The sequence below is a fragment of the Crinia signifera genome, chromosome 4 (genome assembly GCF_055691185.1).
Source record: "Crinia signifera chromosome 4, ASM5569118v1, whole genome shotgun sequence".
Lineage (NCBI taxonomy): Eukaryota > Metazoa > Chordata > Amphibia > Anura > Myobatrachidae > Crinia > Crinia signifera.
Genome location: NC_139220.1, coordinates 296,621,818 through 296,639,083, shown reverse-complemented (window position 1 = coordinate 296,639,083; position 17,266 = coordinate 296,621,818). Strand labels below are relative to the sequence as shown.

The following is a 17,266-nucleotide window of genomic DNA, read 5'->3' as shown; positions in this document are numbered from 1 at the left end:
TGGTACTTCTTTTCCCCAATATTTTTGAAGGGTGGGAAGTTGTATCATGGATACTTGCGACCCGGTGTCTATCATGGCCACTGTCTCTATCCCATTGATCAGCACTTTGATCCTCGGGCATTGTCCTACGTACTGTGCCCACCATTCCTCCGTGTCTGGGTCTACTCCCGGTGTTCCGGGTCGCTGACGTATTTCCCCCTGTAAATCTGCCATGCTGACGGTGAGGTTCTCAATCTGCTTTTGTAGAACCTTGAACTGGTCGTCCGGTATGTTCTGTGCAGCCCGTATGGCTGTGTCTCCGTTCTCCTTCGCCCCATCTGGGCTGGTAGGGAAAGTTCTCCGTGAGCACGGCTGTTCGTGAAACCCTAGTAATTCAGGGTACTCCTCTCCTGCTTCATCCTGTGCCCCGACCACCCCAATGGCGGCGTCTTTGAAGTCGGCGAAGGTCGCACCCGACATCTGCCTTCGCAACAGCCTCAGTGGTGCCCGTATGCTCTCTCGCCCGGCTCCTTCGATCAGCTGAACTATTAGGGTCTCATCCACATTCCTCATTTCTTCTGGGTCGAGGGCTTGTATCGCCTTACTCATTTCTAGAAGGGTGAGAGCATAGTCCCTCAACGTCTCGCCCGCTCGTTGTTTTCTTCCGTAAAACTTAAATTTTAGTTCTGGGAGGCTTCGCGTCTCGAAGGTGGCGGATAGTTTTTTTAGTATCTGTGCTACCGTCGTCTTGTGTTCAGGTGCCCATGACCTCACTTCACGGAGGGCAGATCCGGTCAGTTGTCCTATTAGGATCTGAATCTTCTGTTGTTCCTGCAGGGTATACAGTAGGCATGTTGACTCCATTCCCCTCTTGAACTCTGCAAATGTGGTTCCCGGTGCCTTCTTTTTGTCTCCGCTGTAGCTGGGCAACCATGATGCCCCAAAGTAGTAAGGGAGCGTGATTTGGGTGGTTGCTGCCGCGGCGGCTTGTCCTTGTTGTTCATCCCCGGGTGCTGGTATCTCTCTGCCTTGTGCTGGCGCAGCTGGTTGCGCCGGTGCTTGTACCGCCGGTTGTGCAGCTTGTTGCTCCATCTTCCCTGCTTGGTTGTCCTCTCAGCCGACTCGTATCCTGTTCGGTTTGACGCCAAGTGTGATACGCCGCCGGTGGGGGGTAGATAAATACCTTGAGTCGCTGGATACTCTTGGTTCCACACCGGTTCTTGTCCGTGTCAGCCGCAGAGAACACACCACCCTAGGAACTCAAGCAAGGCATTCAGCAGGTGCAACACCTCGTGTTTATTTAGTTCAAACTGCAGATAGGTCAATGGTAAATACTTTAAACAATTCACCTGGTTAGTAACAATTTATACTCGACTATAAGATTAGCACCTGAGTAAGATTTATCAATTCTAGGATCAATACAGTGAAATGTTCCAGTATACTGGGGAGTGGGGAGACCAAGGCCGTCAACCGCCAACTGGGTCTTACGGTCAACAGTATTCCCATTCGGCTGTATACACATAAATATATGGCACTAGCCACCTATTACCATGTGGTCCCCAGAGACCGGCATACCAAACATACTAAATGTAAGAAACAATATGTAACATACTAAAGTCCATGGACGAGTTCACCGTCACTGGGTAAGTCACTTCCTTGTACCCACTTTAAGCAACTGTTCCTGATTAGAAGAGTGAACACTGTAACTTTAAATCCTTTCCTTAACTGGCTCCTGACCATATTAACTTTGGCCACAAGATGGCGGTCTTCCTCGCTACATGGAGTTACCTGCAGTGATTCTCCATAAGACAATACACACTATAGGGGCCCACGTGAATAGGGGAGAGAAGGGAAGAACTCCCTAACGCAGGCAGGTCAGTATGGCTTACTTAGAGAGCTACTATGCTGAGTAGCCTTTCCCATGTCGGCGAAAGTTGTCACTACTATGGGGACTCTCCTGACCCATGGGGAACGCTGTAGATGGCCTCTGGGGAAATGCGGGTCACTGGGCTCCGGCTGAGTGACTCCAGAGGTATGGTCCGGTATAAGGAAGGGGTGCAAGATCCCTTGGTGCCCTAGGGATATAGGTCGTCCTGTGTGGGGTAGGATAGTGCCGGGGGTGTCTGGTGCTCGGTGCTGTTGGGTATAGGGTAGCGGGGGTCGGGGTTGCCGGGGAATACCTTGTCACCGGGTCTTGTTGCGGGCTCCTGCCCGTCACTATGCCGCTCCCTTGCTCTGCTTGGCTGCCTGCTGGGTCTCATCATCCGGGGGGCACACTAGTGCGGGCGCTGCTGCTGCAGCGTTGCCGCACTCAGTTGCCGCCTCCAGTCCTGCTGCACCCCGCGCTGTTCACAAGCGCCGGCTCTCGGTCACTGCTGCCGCCCGTCCTCTCCTTTCGCTTCGCGCTGGCGCTCCCTGCCTCGGCACCCGGCGCTGCTGTGCTTCAGCCCTCAAAGCGGCTCAATCTCCCCTTCCTCTCCTCGTGCTGCGACCCCCCCGCTGCTTCCGCTGTCTCCTTCCCCCTCACTTCCTCCTCGTCTCATACGTCCCCCAGTGCTGTCAGTCAGCCTGGGGACGTTTTCTCGCGCCCGCACTGATCTGGGGATTAACCCCTAAGGTCCCGCTGCTGGGACTATGGAGAAATAGGCTGGGGTGCCACACTTACATCTATCCATGATCTCCAGCATAAGACAATGTGGGAATCCAGAGTCTGAAATTGGAACTTTAGACCAAAGTTACCAGCAACCCCCAAACACAAGAAAGGTAGCAAAGGATATTTAACAATGTGACCTCAAAAAAAATTATTAAACTGATTGAAGAGTTTTCAACACTGCTTAGCGTGATGTCTATGGAGCCAGCGTTCCCTTCGGTCAGGGGCAGCGAGCAGATGGCTGCCGCCTTCTCTCAGCCATGTAGTCATTGGGCACATGTAGTCACATCTCCCTGCCTGCCACCGTCCTCAGGCTCCCTGCGGCGTTCGCCGCAGGAGCTCATATTCGCCGGTCAGGGGCAGCGAGCCCCTGACTCGTTGAATACCGTAGCCGGCGAGGCTCCGGAACATGGCGAATGTGCAGCGAATTCTAAACAGGATTCGCTGCACCTCGCCGGTATTCAATGTGACTACATGTGCCCAATGACTACATGGCTGAGAGAAGGCGGCAGCCATCTGCTCTGCCTGTCAGTGCTGGGTATAGGGTTCCCCAGAGGTGAGGCCTGAGTGCGCTGGTTATTTGTGTTCAGCTTCAGTTTCATGTTCCAGCTTTGTATGCAAACAAAAATGTATTTCTCTGCTTCAGTCGCTTCCTCGCCTCTCCCAGAGCACAGGAGAATGGCTTGTACTGAGAAGGACTTGGCAAGGTGCAGAGCGGACATTGCTGGGGTAGACCAGATCCGATACAGTGGCCACAGACTGGAGTCTCTTAGCAAACCAATATTTCATTGTTATGTAAAAGACTTGGTTCTCTGAAATGCTTTTTACATTATCCAAACAAATATAGGGTCTTATTCTGGTTCACTCTCAGAGGAAAATTGCTTCTCAAATAGACAAAACCATGTGCACTGCAGGTGGGGCAGATGTAACATGTGCAGAGAGAATTAGATTTGGGTGGGGTTTTTCTTCAAAGTGAGATCTATATTGCAGTGTAGAAATAAAGCAGTCAGTATTTTCCCTGTACAGAAACAAAATAACTCACCCAAATCTAATTCTCTCTGCACATGTTACATCTGCCCCCCTGCAGTGCACATGGTTTTGTCCATTTGACAAAGAATTTGCCTCTGAGAGTGAACCAGAATAAGGGCCATTGCGCTTCATTTCTCGGTTAATGCGGCACTGTGATGCTGTCCGGCACTGTGTCCTTCATCAGCTGAAGAGGGTGCTCTGAGTCACTGTGGCTGCTGTAGTTGAGTGCGTGCTGAAGGGAGTGTCACTTCTACATTTGTCATTTTGGGGGGCATGCCTAGCGTTACCAGAGGCAGGTGAACAGGCTCTGGCTCTCATCCCCATACTGAACAGATGCCATGCGCATGTGTACACTATGAATTCATTGATCACAGCAGGGTTTTCCGGGAGGGTCCCAAAAATCGAGTCCCCCTCCCGGGCCCTGAAATACCAGCATTGCACGGTGTGGGGCACGACCTGGGGACGCGATCATGCTGGTCTCCCCCCATAACATGACGTTTCCATGTAGCTCCACCCCGTCCCTTTCCCCTCCCTCCCAGAGAGGGCAGCCAGAAAGTGAGGAGCCCTGGATTACAGAGCAGAGGTGATCACATGCTCCCACAACTGTGCCCCACTCCCGCCCATGTCATACTGTGGCCCGCGGGTGGGACAGTATCCAATTAGCGGCACTGTCCCGCTGTAATTGGGACAGGTGGGAGGTATGGTCACAGCTCTGATGAACAAGGCTCATATAGAAACATAGAATTTGACGGCAGATAAGAACCACTTGGCCCATCTAGTCTGCCTCTTTTTTAAACATGTTACCTCAAACCATATATAGAAACATAGAATATGAGACAGAACAACAATATAAAATAACTGGCCAGACAGTCATAGCCTTACTCAATGCTAAGCTGATCCAATATCAGCTGAGCATCTCTCCCTGGGGATCAGAAATGACGCAATAGTTTGTCCTGTCAAAGCGCCTGATTAAGACCTGATTTGCACGGTCAGTGTTCAGTTAAGCCATGTTAAACTGAATCGCTTAGAATTGGGGCTTAAATCGCCCCGTGTGTATGCCCCATGTGAGTACAGCCCTCAGCATGCCCAGCCAGCCAGAGGCATAAATTACCTATAACTTTATCACAACGGCACGATGAGTTATCCATCAGCCACTAGGCTCCTACCCACCACAGACAGTGCCTGATCCTGTTTATAAACAAAATCGGGACTCATCACATCCACACACCAGGCTGAAATCCAGCATTCCTTCCGTCTGCCAGCTCTGTGTCATACAGCATAGGATCCCAAATACACAAGCATCCTGGAAAACATGTCATGGAAAATCAAAGCAGCATCATTACTCAGAGCACATGGAAATACCGACATAACAGGTTCCATGATTTATCGGACTGCACTGGACCACAAAACATGGATATATGAAAATCATGGGGGAATAGATGGCTCAGTACACGGATAACAGCCCTTACATGTGTAGATGGCTCAGTACATGGATAACAGCCCTTACATGTATAGATGGCTCAGTACACGGATAACAGCCCTTACATGTATAGATGGCTCAGTACACGGATAACATCCCATAGATGTATATATGGCTCAGTACACGGATAACAGCCCTTACATGGTATAGATGGCTCAGTACACGGATAACAGCCCTTACATGTATAGATGGCTCAGTACACGGATAACATCTCATAGATGGCTTAGTACACGGATAACATCTCATACATGTATAGATGGCTCAGTACACGGATAACTGCCCTTACATGGTATAGATGGCTCAGTACACGGATAACAGCCCTTACATGTACAGATGGCTCAATACACGGATAACAGCCCTTACACGTATAGATGGCTCAGTACACGGATAACATCCCATAGATGTATATATGGCTCAGTACACGGATAACAGCCCTTACATGTATAGATGGCTCAGTACACGGATAACATCTCATACATGTATAGATGGCTCAGTACACGGATAACAGCCCTTACATGTATAGATGGCTCAGTACACGGATAACATCCCATAGATGTATATATGGCTCAGTACACGGATAACAGCCCTTACATGTATAGATGGCTCAGTACACGGATAACATCTCATACATGTATAGATGGCTCAGTACACGGATAACAGCCCTTACATGTATAGATGGCTCAGTACACGGATAACATCCCATAGATGTATATATGGCTCAGTACATGGATAACATCTCATAGATGTATAGATGGCTCAGTACACGGATAACAGCCCTTACATGGTATAGATGGCTCAGTACACGGATAACAGCCCTTACATGTATAGATGGCTCAGTACACGGATAACATCTCATAGATGTATAGATGGCTTAGTACACGGATAACATCTCATACATGTATAGATGGCTCAGTACACGGATAACTGCCCTTACATGGTATAGATGGCGCAGTACACGGATAACAGCCCTTACATGGTATAGATGGCTCAGTACATGGATAACAGCCCTTACATGTATAGATGGCACAGTACACGGATAACATCCCATAGATGTATAGATGGCTCAGTACACGGATAACATCTCATACATGTATAGATGGCTCAGTACACGGATATAACATCCCATAGATGTATAGATGGTTTAGGCAGCTCATTTTGCCCCCCGCAACCCCCCCCCCCCAACTGACTCCGCTGCACTGAACAAAGCAGGTCCCGGAGTGCAGGCTTCTTCAACCCAGGGCAACGGTGGCCAATTAAAATGCTGCACCGGCTTTTGAGCCAATCAGAGCTTGCATACCAGGAGGCAATCAGAGTGGCTGCCGGTACTCAATCTCTGATTGGCTCACCAGCTGGTGCTGCATTTTAATTGGCCGCCGGCATCCTGAATTGAAGAAGCCTGCGCTCCGGGACCTCCGGGCTGCAGCTCAACAGAAGAGGAGACAGGGGAACAGGAGCCGGGTTACAGTAAGTCAAGTGAGGAGGGTGAGGGGCTGGAAATGAGTCCCTGGCCCCAAAATTCCTGCTGGTGGGCCTGCAGGACATGACCAGCTTCCCACATTCTTATAAAAAAGAAGCCTGTATATCATGGATGGAGCTCCCATAGGTCCCAGCTAGTATGCATCTGTAATTAGCAGTGATGGGACTCCTGGAAATGCTGGAAAACTGTCAAAAGCTGTCACTCAGACATTACCAGGTTTTTGTTCCAACCAGCCCAATCTGACAATCGATTTGTAGATGTATGGCCACCTTAAGTAACCCCGTCAGATTCCATTTCCTTTTTGTTGCTTTGTGTGACTGGCCTACTGGGGTAATGTGGGGATCAGAATCAGAATCACTTTATTGGCCATGTATACTCTCGTACACTAGGATTTTTTTGTGGATACAGTGCAGCTTCAAGCATGGTACAAGAGGGATAACAGGACATACAGACATTGCATCAGTTGTGCATACAAATGACAACTCACATATTATGATTTGCAAGGATAGACAGAGCAGTCAGGTGTTAGATTAGCAGTATCTTAGAGTAGATTGTTCAATAGGTGAATAGATATCGGGAAGAAGCTTTTTGCGGTTCTTGATGACTTGGCAGGGATGGACCTGAAGCTTCTACTTGATGGGAGAATATCAAACAAGTTATGGCCAGGGTGGAGTTTGTCTGCCAAGATCTTCCCAGCTCGCTTCTTGACCCTGCTTAAGTATTGTTCCCTTACAGGGGGAGGTCCGTCCCAATAATCTTCTCTGCTGTCCTCACCACTCTTTGAAGGTTTTGTTTGTTAGATTCATTGGCCCCTCCATACCAGATTATAATAGAGGAGCATAGAACGGACTTCACGACAGCAGTGTAAAAGAGTTGCAGCAGCTCCTGCAGAATGTTGAATTTTTTCAGTTGCCTCAGGAAGAACAGCCGCTGTTGGGCCTTTTTGACAATGGAGGTTATGTCGGGCTCCCATCTGAGGTTGCGAGAGTTTTTTGTCCCAAGGAATTCAAAGGTATCTACCATTGACACCACTCTGTTGGAAATTACTATTGGGACCTTGACATTTGGTTTTCTTCTGAAGTCTACTAACATCTCGACTGTTGTTGTGATGGGGTTTAGGTCCAGGTTGTTTCTTAGTCGTTAGTGTAGAAGGAGAAGAGCAGGGGGGAAAGGACACATCTGTGGGGAGCACCAGTGCTGATTGTACGTGTGGCAGATGTGAAGGCTCCGGCTTTCACCACCTGTTTCCGTGCTCCCAGGAAGTCCACAATCCAGGAGCAGGCAGATTCTGGAACTCCTAGGGAGAGAAGTTTGGGCTGTAGAATAGCGGGGGCAAATGCCGAGCTGAAGTCAATGAATGATCCAGGTGTTCCACGATAGAATGTAGACCCAGGCTAACTGCATCCTCAACACTTCTGTTTGCTCGGTAGGCGAACTGCAGGGGGTCGAGATGGGTGTTGGTCACTTCCCTCATATGGTTCAGTACCAGGATGGTTGGGGCATAGGGCCCAATTCAGACCTGTACACAGGGCTGCGAATTTGCATGCACAGGTCCCCTTGCGAACAGATCATGCAAAGGCTAGCCTTTCCTTGATGCATGCAAGGTGATTGACAGGCGCCAGTGTATTTCAGGAGTGTCCCAGAAACTGCTGGCGTTCCCCATTCCTCGGGAGGGAGGACCAATGATGTCAGCAGAGACCTCCTTCTCCCCGCAGCCTTTGCAGTGCTGAGCAAGTCTAGACGTACTCAGCACTGAGAACAGGGGGAAAGTGAGTGATTGATTTTCCCAGTGTGCATGACTGTGAAAGCATTCGCAGTCGTGCACAGGGATGGGGAGAGGGAGCTTGGCGGGTCAGCGTTAACTGCTCAATAGGAATACTCACAGCCCAGCGAACAGGGCAGAATAAGGCCGTTAGACTCAGGTGTGGAGCAACAGTGCAAATGACATAACATATGGCATGTGTGCAGTTCCATCCTCTACCACATGGTGGCGAAGGTCAGCCATATTCTGATCTTGAATCATAGAGAACATAAATATGTCAGCACTCTGCACATTAACCGAGCACCACAGGTCTCAGGACCGCTACCTGAGATCCACTAACATGCTGATCCCATCCGCTTATATGTAACACTTGGATGTGACCAGGCTGCTGACAAAGCACCAAATAAAACTAAAAAATCTATATTGTTAATCAGTCCAGAACTGTAACGGTCTTAGGTATTTCCTTGGGTAGGTGTCACTGTATGATAATGGCCACTTTAAGCCTTCCATCTCCATCCACAGAAATGTGCAGCGTCCATGAGAGTCTGTCACCCGAGCGTACCCCTGCGAACTCAGATGTGTCGATGCTTGCTTCGGGCGGGCAGCTGACAGCGCCTGCCCCGAAATTGTCCATCTCTGGCCAGAATAAAAGTCAGACTGACTTTTATCCAGGAACGGAGGAAAAATCATTTGAATGAGACTGAGCGCATGGAAGAATCCCACACTAACATGGGAATAACATACAAACAGGTCCGTGTGTGAATAAGGGTAACTGTTCCGCAAGGCATGAAATGCTCATAAGCCTCAAAGTACAAAATCCTCTCACACCAAAGAGATTTGAATCGTGGTGTTAAATTCCCTCATTGCAGCCTGTGGAGAAGTTAGTATTCTGGATGGCTGGGCGTGGGAGGATCAGACATACAATTTGCATGCTATTTCCATACTTCACGTGTTTGGGGTCCCCCTGGGCGGTCGCAGTGTGTGCACTGACATTTACACTGGCTGTCTGCAGTACGTGCAGAAACTATTGGACATTTATGTTAAAGCCAAACCGACATCTGACCTCAAGCAGAGCTCCAGCCTCACGTAGCAGAGCCCTGTGGCCCTGACCTGTACGATTCACGCAGCTAGAAGTCTGTATGATACAGTGTGCCGCTGTGCGGACTGACATGTACAGGGAGCTGCCCGGCAACTGAGATGTAATGTACCCCCGATAATCCCACAATGGGAGGGGATGCGCCTATTCAATTATAATTCCATTGAGATCATAAGTACCATGTACTGCGGCTATGTGTAGTATGTTGTGCGGCTATGTGTAGTATGTTGTGCGGCTATGTGTAGTATGTTGTGTGGCTATGTGTAGTATGTAGTGTGGCTATGTGTAGTATGTACTGCGGCTATGTGTAGTATGTAGTGTGGCTATGTGTAGTATGTACTGCAGCTATGTGTAGTATGTAGTGTGGCTATGTGTAGTATGTTGTGCGGCTATGTGTAGCTTGTAGTGTGGCTATGTGTAGTATGTTGTGCGGCTATGTGTAGTATGTAGTGTGGCTATGTGTAGTATGTTGTGTGGCTATGTGTAGTATGTAGTGTGGCTATGGGCCTTATTCTGCTTGGAGCGTCCGGGCCGTACGCGTACGTCCCGGGGTTTTTTACGATCTGCGCATGTGCAGATACGCTAATGCGCCGGCGCGAACTCTCCACAACGCTTACGGCCGGGGTCTCAACGTGCGAAAAAACCTGTACGCGAGCGTACGGGTAATGGGGCGGCATAGGGGTGTGTTGATGGGAGCGGCCGAAATAATGAGGGAAAATGGGCGTAAATATGGGCGAACACGGGGGTGTGCACCAGAAATGAGCGGTGCTACTACCGCACGATCGACTAAGGCACCGTTCGTTTCGGACACCAAACAGGCGGCCGCCAACCGCCAGCTAAAACCACTCCTACAGATACCGCATGCCAGCGTGCGCCTGAGTTGGCTAATTAACGCTGATTACTACTCAAACACATACACCTGAATGTAATAAGCAATGCTGCAGTCTATTAACTACTAACCATGATTTCACTGCCTGCAAGCCACACATGCAGCACGCAAACACATTGGAAGCTTATGTTTCTATACTTCTCCACATTTAAAGGTTTGTTTAATTTAAGGTAAGAATCTTTTTATACGCTAAGGTAGGTATTTGCTAAACAGACACATTCACTACCTGCTTTCATAGACTTTACGCAGTAGCACACTCAATCTACACAAGTCGACATGTGTCAACGTCTTCACTCTAATACTAACATAGGTTTTGTATTTAGGATACAATAACATAAACCACATCTAACACCTACAAAGGATGTTTCAGCAATGTTTGAAGCCCATGACCACTATTTTCCACACAATCTTTGTATAGTACCCAAAATTATGACCTGTACCACTATCTCATCTGCTATGATTTGGATTTCACTACACTCTGGATGTAAGATGCCACCAATCACATTATTGCACTCTCATCTCTCTAACAAAGGATTCCTACATCTGATTATGACACTGTCAAATCATATATATTTTAAAAGTTATGCATGTTTGTTCACAAGCTAATTTATCATGTTTGGCCCATTCACACATCTTTTTTTAGGGAGGACACATATGCATTCCTACACAAATGTACCTTTTCACCCTTGTTTGTCTGCCTCACCCACTCCATGAGGAAAGCATTGTTCTGGACCTGCTTTTACCTACTACTGTAGGAGCTACCTCACCTGCACACAAACTGCTTTCTCACCTATTAAGTTGCTCTGCACATGTGCTGACACAAACTAATTAGCAGGGAAAAGTTGGATAGGAACATGGGAATGGCCATGGAGAGGGTTACACATGGGAAACTTCCACCACACTTCAACAAATGTTCAAAAATACCCTGGTCAGTAAGTACACATAAATCTAGTATTTGTTTCACACAAGAAATTACACATACCACAATTTTGATTTAATTTGTAAAATAAATTTATTTGCTGTTCAGCATCACAGCTTGACACTTTAATGTGAGAAATCAAAAAAACAAATAAAATAGACACACAAATAATAAAACAGCCAGAACAAGAGGTTGCATATCTCCAAACATGTGTTACCCTGCAAATGCAATGGTGAAAGAAATGGGGACACTAGAATACGTACTGCAACAACCAGGGTGAATACTAAGCAAGATACACACCACCAAAAAAAAATATCCTGCATTTGTAGAGGTCAAAATACGAACTTTCATGCCCATGGCACGCAAATGGATCGATGGGCAACTCAGGAAGCGGATGTCCAGTGCAATTTAAACCTTTGGCCTCCAACCACAGAGGAAGTGAACCAGGTCTCATTTGGGCCCTTTTTTGCCCCTTTTAGATGGGGCCTTGGGGACAGGGGCCTTTGGGTCAGCTGGCTTTCGGCGTCTTCCTCTAGTCGCCACAGGAGGGTCAGCCGAGGTGGAAGGTTGGGGAGCAGCTTGGGGTGGGGCAGCAGATGGGGGATTGTCCCTTAGGGACCTGGCGGTGGACAGCTGCTCCGCAATAAGTTCATTCTGGCGGCTGAGGTGTTGGCCAATGCTTAGCATGCCAGCCGCCAGAGTTTCATTAATGCGGTTCAACGCCTCAACCTGCAGCTGGTTTGTGGCCTTCCACTCCGCCAGAAAATCCGCCACCTGCTGCTGACGGATCGCAGCATCCACCCCTTGCTGCTCGATCCTGTCCAGCGTCACCAACAGGCTCTCACTCAATGTCTCCTGTGGCTGGGGCTGGGGGCGACATCTTGCTGGAGGCTGGACCACCTGCTCCACCTGTGGCTCTGCAGAGGAAGATGCTGCCGGTACATCCTGACTTTCTGCTTCTGCTAGGATAAGAATTGAAAACAATGTCACCATCACATACGCAATAAAAAATATCTTTCTAAATACAATGCATTACTGTGACTTACCATCAAAAGCAGCAGCAAAGACCTCCGCCGGGAGCTCACTGTCCATATTGGAGATCCCCCTGATCTCCCCCACATCGATGACGTCACAGGAGTCCAGCTCCAGGGGGGTATACTCCAAATGGTCAGGCATAGGACCGCTCCCGGTGGACATGCTGTGGTTGTACCGGTCAGTCATCTTCCTCTTCAGGGCACTTTTGAAGTCAGTCCACCTACAAGTTTAAAAATACAAATATCACCATGAGATATGTGCACCACTGTGCTACGTGTAGGGTTACCACCTAGTCCCTTTAATTCCGGACACATGTTACTTACACAGGTTCTGTGGCAGTTTAAAATTAGGTGAAGTGGAGTCTTGAAGTCAGCCAGCCACAGAACCTGTGTAATTAATATGTGTCCGGAATTAAAGGGACTAGGTGGTACCCCTAGCTACGTGACATTTCCTAGTGTGGGTGATCTTTTGTGCCATGTGTGGCCAAATATTTCTTTGATGGACAAAACCATGTGCACTGCAGGTGAGGCAGGTGTAAAACCCCACCCAAATCTGATTATCTCTGCACAAGTAACACCTGCCTCACCTGCAGTGCACATGGTTTTGTCCATCTAAGAAATATTTGGCCAGAAAGAGTGAACTAGAATAAGGGCCTCAGTTCCTGCTGGAGACTGCTGAAAAATTGCCCTGACAAACACACTAACCTTTTCTTCACCGCGTCCCAAGTTCTGACCACTGGTGACACCTGGTTCACTTCCTCTGTGATCTTGTCCCAAAGGTTTCTCCTTGCACTGGCACCCGGCTTCCTGGTTGCCAATTCAATCCATTCGCGTGCCCTGGGCACGAGAATTCGCATTTCGGCCTCTACAAATGCAGGGTTTCTCCTTCTGGTGGTGGTATCCTGCTCAGTCATCACCCTAGATGTTGCAGCACGTTTTCTGGTGGCCCCAGCTCTCTCACCATGCACCTGCTGGGTCACACCTGTTTGGAGAGATGCAACCTCTTGTTCTGGCTGGTTGCTTGGCCCTTGTGGAGCTGGTGGAGGTTCACCAGGGCCTGTTACTGAGGGGCCCGCTTGATCTTGCAGGCGACTCCTCTCTTGGGCCCTCCTTCTCCGCTCCTCTTCCCTCTTCTGTAATGCTTGAAGCAGGGATTCGGCTTGTGCTCTCTGCAGAGCGTCCTCTGCTGCTGAATCGTCAGAGTCAGACATGTTTGCAGCAATTGTGGGCTGCATCTGACTGAATATTTATATGTTAATCTCCCGCCACGAACAAGGGGGCGTATATTTTTCCCCGCAAGGTAGATGCAAATTTACGCCGATATTTCCCGCCGATAATTGCCGCTTAAATTACGCAGGTCTCAATGCACCTGATCAATCACCCGTATATGTATATACACAGGTTGTGGAGCATTGTGGGCTACATCGTGAAATGTGTGCACCTGTCATTCCAATGATGAGTGTTGTCAGCTGGTATCTGTTGGAGTTCGTGTATGCTTTGTGAGTCACATTTCAAAACATCACGTTATAATGCTTTCCTTACATATGTAATGTGTATGAAATTGTCATACAGCAACATGTTGCATTGTGGCCCTTTAGGCAGCGTAGTTATAAGTAGAGGGTTGCGTGTATTATTTTCCGCCTACTGTATATACAGTACTCCTCCCCATGCATATCGGTGTATCGTGCCCCCTTTAAGCAGCGTAGTTATAAGTAGAGGGTTGCGTTTATTATTTTCCGCACACTGTAAATACAGTACTTCTCTCTTCATTGAATGCATGCTGTTGGTTGTGGTGTGTGTATATCGGAACGGTCCGCGTAAGTTTCTATTCGCATCCAGTTTGTTAATGTAAGAGGGATTAATAAAGTTAATACCAAACAAACAATTTTTTCGACCAATCAGCAAGCACCAAAAGTGATATATGTACCTGCAATTAATAACTGCGCCATTGCCAATATGACTTGTACAAGAGCTAGGCCCTTTTCGACATCAGAGCTTTTGGCCCTGGTGGAAGTGATGGACCGTCACCTGGGGCCCAGGGGCCCATATGTTTCTAATGCGGACAAGCGGCGGGCGTATAATGCTGCCCGCCGCCTGATATTTTCCACAACCGGCGTCCGCAGAAGCCTGGGGCAGGTTGAGCGGCGCTGGTCCGACCTGCGCCGGCGGCAGCCGGTTTTACTCAGCAGCCTTCGCCGCCATATTGCCCGATGTAAGTTTTGATTACTAGTATGTCAGCATTTTTTAGCAATGTTTTGTGTACTTTTTATAAATATGTTCCTGAGTATGGGGGTGTATATGGGTGTATATGGGGTGTATATGGGTGTATATGGGGTGTATATGGGGTGTATATGGGGTGTATATGGGTGTATATGGGGGGTATATGGGGTGTATATGGGGGGTATATGGGGGGTATATGGGGTGTATATGGGGTGTATATGGGTGTATATGGGGGGTATATGGGGGGTATATGGGGTGTATATGGGGTGTATATGGGGTGTATATGGGGTGTATATGGGGTGTATATGGGTGTATAGGGGGTGTATAGGGGGGGGGGTTTAAGTAGTTGATCAGTTTTTGGGTGTAGGATATCAAATAGTTTGCATGATAAATGTCTGAAATTTCACAGCAATGATAATTTTGAAGGTTATGAGCATGACTAATGTGAATTTTTCTTTCCCCCTTTTTTATGAAACCCAATCTTCGATTTCTATGCCATCAACATGAACATTTCAGCACGGGCAAGGGCACGCATTCAAGCCCGGGAGCAGGCAGCCCGGGACCAGGCAGCCGAGGAGGAGGAGGAAGAGGAGGAGGAAGAAGAGGAAGAGGAGGAGGAGGAAGAGGAGGAGGAGGAAGAAGAGGAGGAGGAACAAGAGGAGACCCAGGGTGCAGTTTGGACCCACACCATTTCCCCATCCCCTTCCCCCTCCACAACCCCCACCCCCTCCACAACCCCCACCCCCTCCACAACCCCCCCCCCTCCCCAACCCCCACCCCCTCCACAACCCCCCCCCCTCCCCACCCCATTTCCAACCCCCCTACACCTCTCCACCACCCACCCCCAAACCTCTCCACTCCCCAGTCACACCCACTACCTCGGTCCAAACACCAGGACCATCCTCCTTGCTCCTGCCCCCCCCAACCACTCCACAGCCAACCAGCGGCGCCCAGGATGGCTCAAGTAGCCGTAAGTAAATAATGTGTCTAATGTTGACCTACACATTTCTACACATAAACAATCACAACAACCACATATGTGTATCCAACATCAACATTAGTTGCAACATATCACTGCAGGCCGACCATGAGGTGTGTCCTGTCCTTCTCCAGGAACAAGGCTCCCCTTGGTGGTTTTTTTGAGTGTGGCCATGCCTCACCCCTTGAATAATTGACATAACAGTACATCCAATGAGATATCCGACATTAGTGGTGTGGTAGTTATGTGGCTCCAGGTGTTGGGTAACTCCAGTTCCCAGCATGATGTGCAACACAGGGCCAGATTATAATGGAGGCGCAAGGGGTCAGTGCCCCTGGGACCCCCTCTAGCTAGGGGCCCCCTGTGGTTGTCATTTTTTTTTTTAAAAAGAAAATGTTTAAGTTATGTTTTTTTTTTTTTAGCTAAATGTTTTGTGCATGGGTGGGGTAGTGCTGCAGCTTCACCTATCTGCCAATGTGACAATGATTTATGGTGCTGAGCATCGGGAGGCAAGGCACACTGATTGCACAAGTGTGCAGTGCATTTCTGGGAGTTGACTAAGTCCCATGACACTTTGCACCAGAGGACAGAGGCTGAGAAGTTTGTGCTGAGCTCTGATTGGTGGAGCTCATTACATACTTCTCAGGTCCATGGAGAACAGCAGCAGCAGCTTAGTCATAGGAGGGTTTTTAATCAGAGGCAGCACTAGGACTGTGAGGTCTCCTCCAGAGTAAGGGGCAGAGGGACAAACACAGGCTTTTCATGTGGTGTGTGTATATATATATATATATGGTGTCTATTATTATTCCGAGTGCCGCCAACCCCCTGTCTATATATATATATATATATATATATATATATATATATATATATATATATATATATATATATATATATATATATCCCCTGCAGGTAACCATTGACCAAGTTTATTCTGCCTTTACTCTATGTTTTGACAGTATAATATTCGCCCATGCAGTGTGCGGCCAGTAATGACAAGTGCAAGGGGGCCCCCCGCTCTAAAGTACCCCGGGCCCCCCAAAGGCTTAATCTGCCACTGGTGCAACTTAAATGTAGAGATTGTTTTGGTAATAGTGTGTGAGGCCATGCGGATGCATGCTTTACAAACATAGCTGTAGGCCTATAATTTGTACAGCAATGTCCTAAATTTAAAATAGTAAGGAGTGCTTAAGCCACAACAATGTCATAACCCTTAAATAGCACAGGCTAATTGTGAGGTTAGAGGAGAGTCCCCCAAAACCAAAGTACCAATTGGGATACAGCATACATTCATTGATGAAGGAGTAATTGAATTAATGTTATTTACTATGTACAGTATGTGCGTGTTAACATATTATTTTTTAGTACTGTGTTTACAGCAGACCCATCTTCAATGTAGTTTCTAAATGTATGTGGCCTTCACACATAACTCTGAACTTTTTATTATGTACAAATACAACAAACATTTGTGTATATTAATTTTTTGTTTTATCCCTTCATTACAGACACTGAACAGCAGCAGGAGGAGGTGGCAGCCCTCATGCGGGAAATAATGGTCACCCTGGTCTACCTGCAGCTACTTTTTGGCCTTCTGGAGGCCCGCCTTTAATTTTTTATTTATCCCCCCCCCCCTTTTTATTTTTGTATCCAATAAAAGTTTGATGACAGTTCGAAATTGCCTGTGTTTTTAATAATAAATATGTTAGAGGGCGTGTAAGGGTAGGTACATACAGATGTGTACTGTAAGTTATA

General features: G+C 48.0%; 1 protein-coding gene across 4 annotated transcripts in view; it reads right to left on the bottom strand.

Moving 5' to 3' along the window:
* PDE4A (phosphodiesterase 4A) overlaps positions 1-17,266 on the bottom strand; it is a 584,907-nt gene that overhangs the window by 421,837 nt on the left and 145,804 nt on the right. The gene's annotated exons all lie outside the window — the stretch shown is intronic.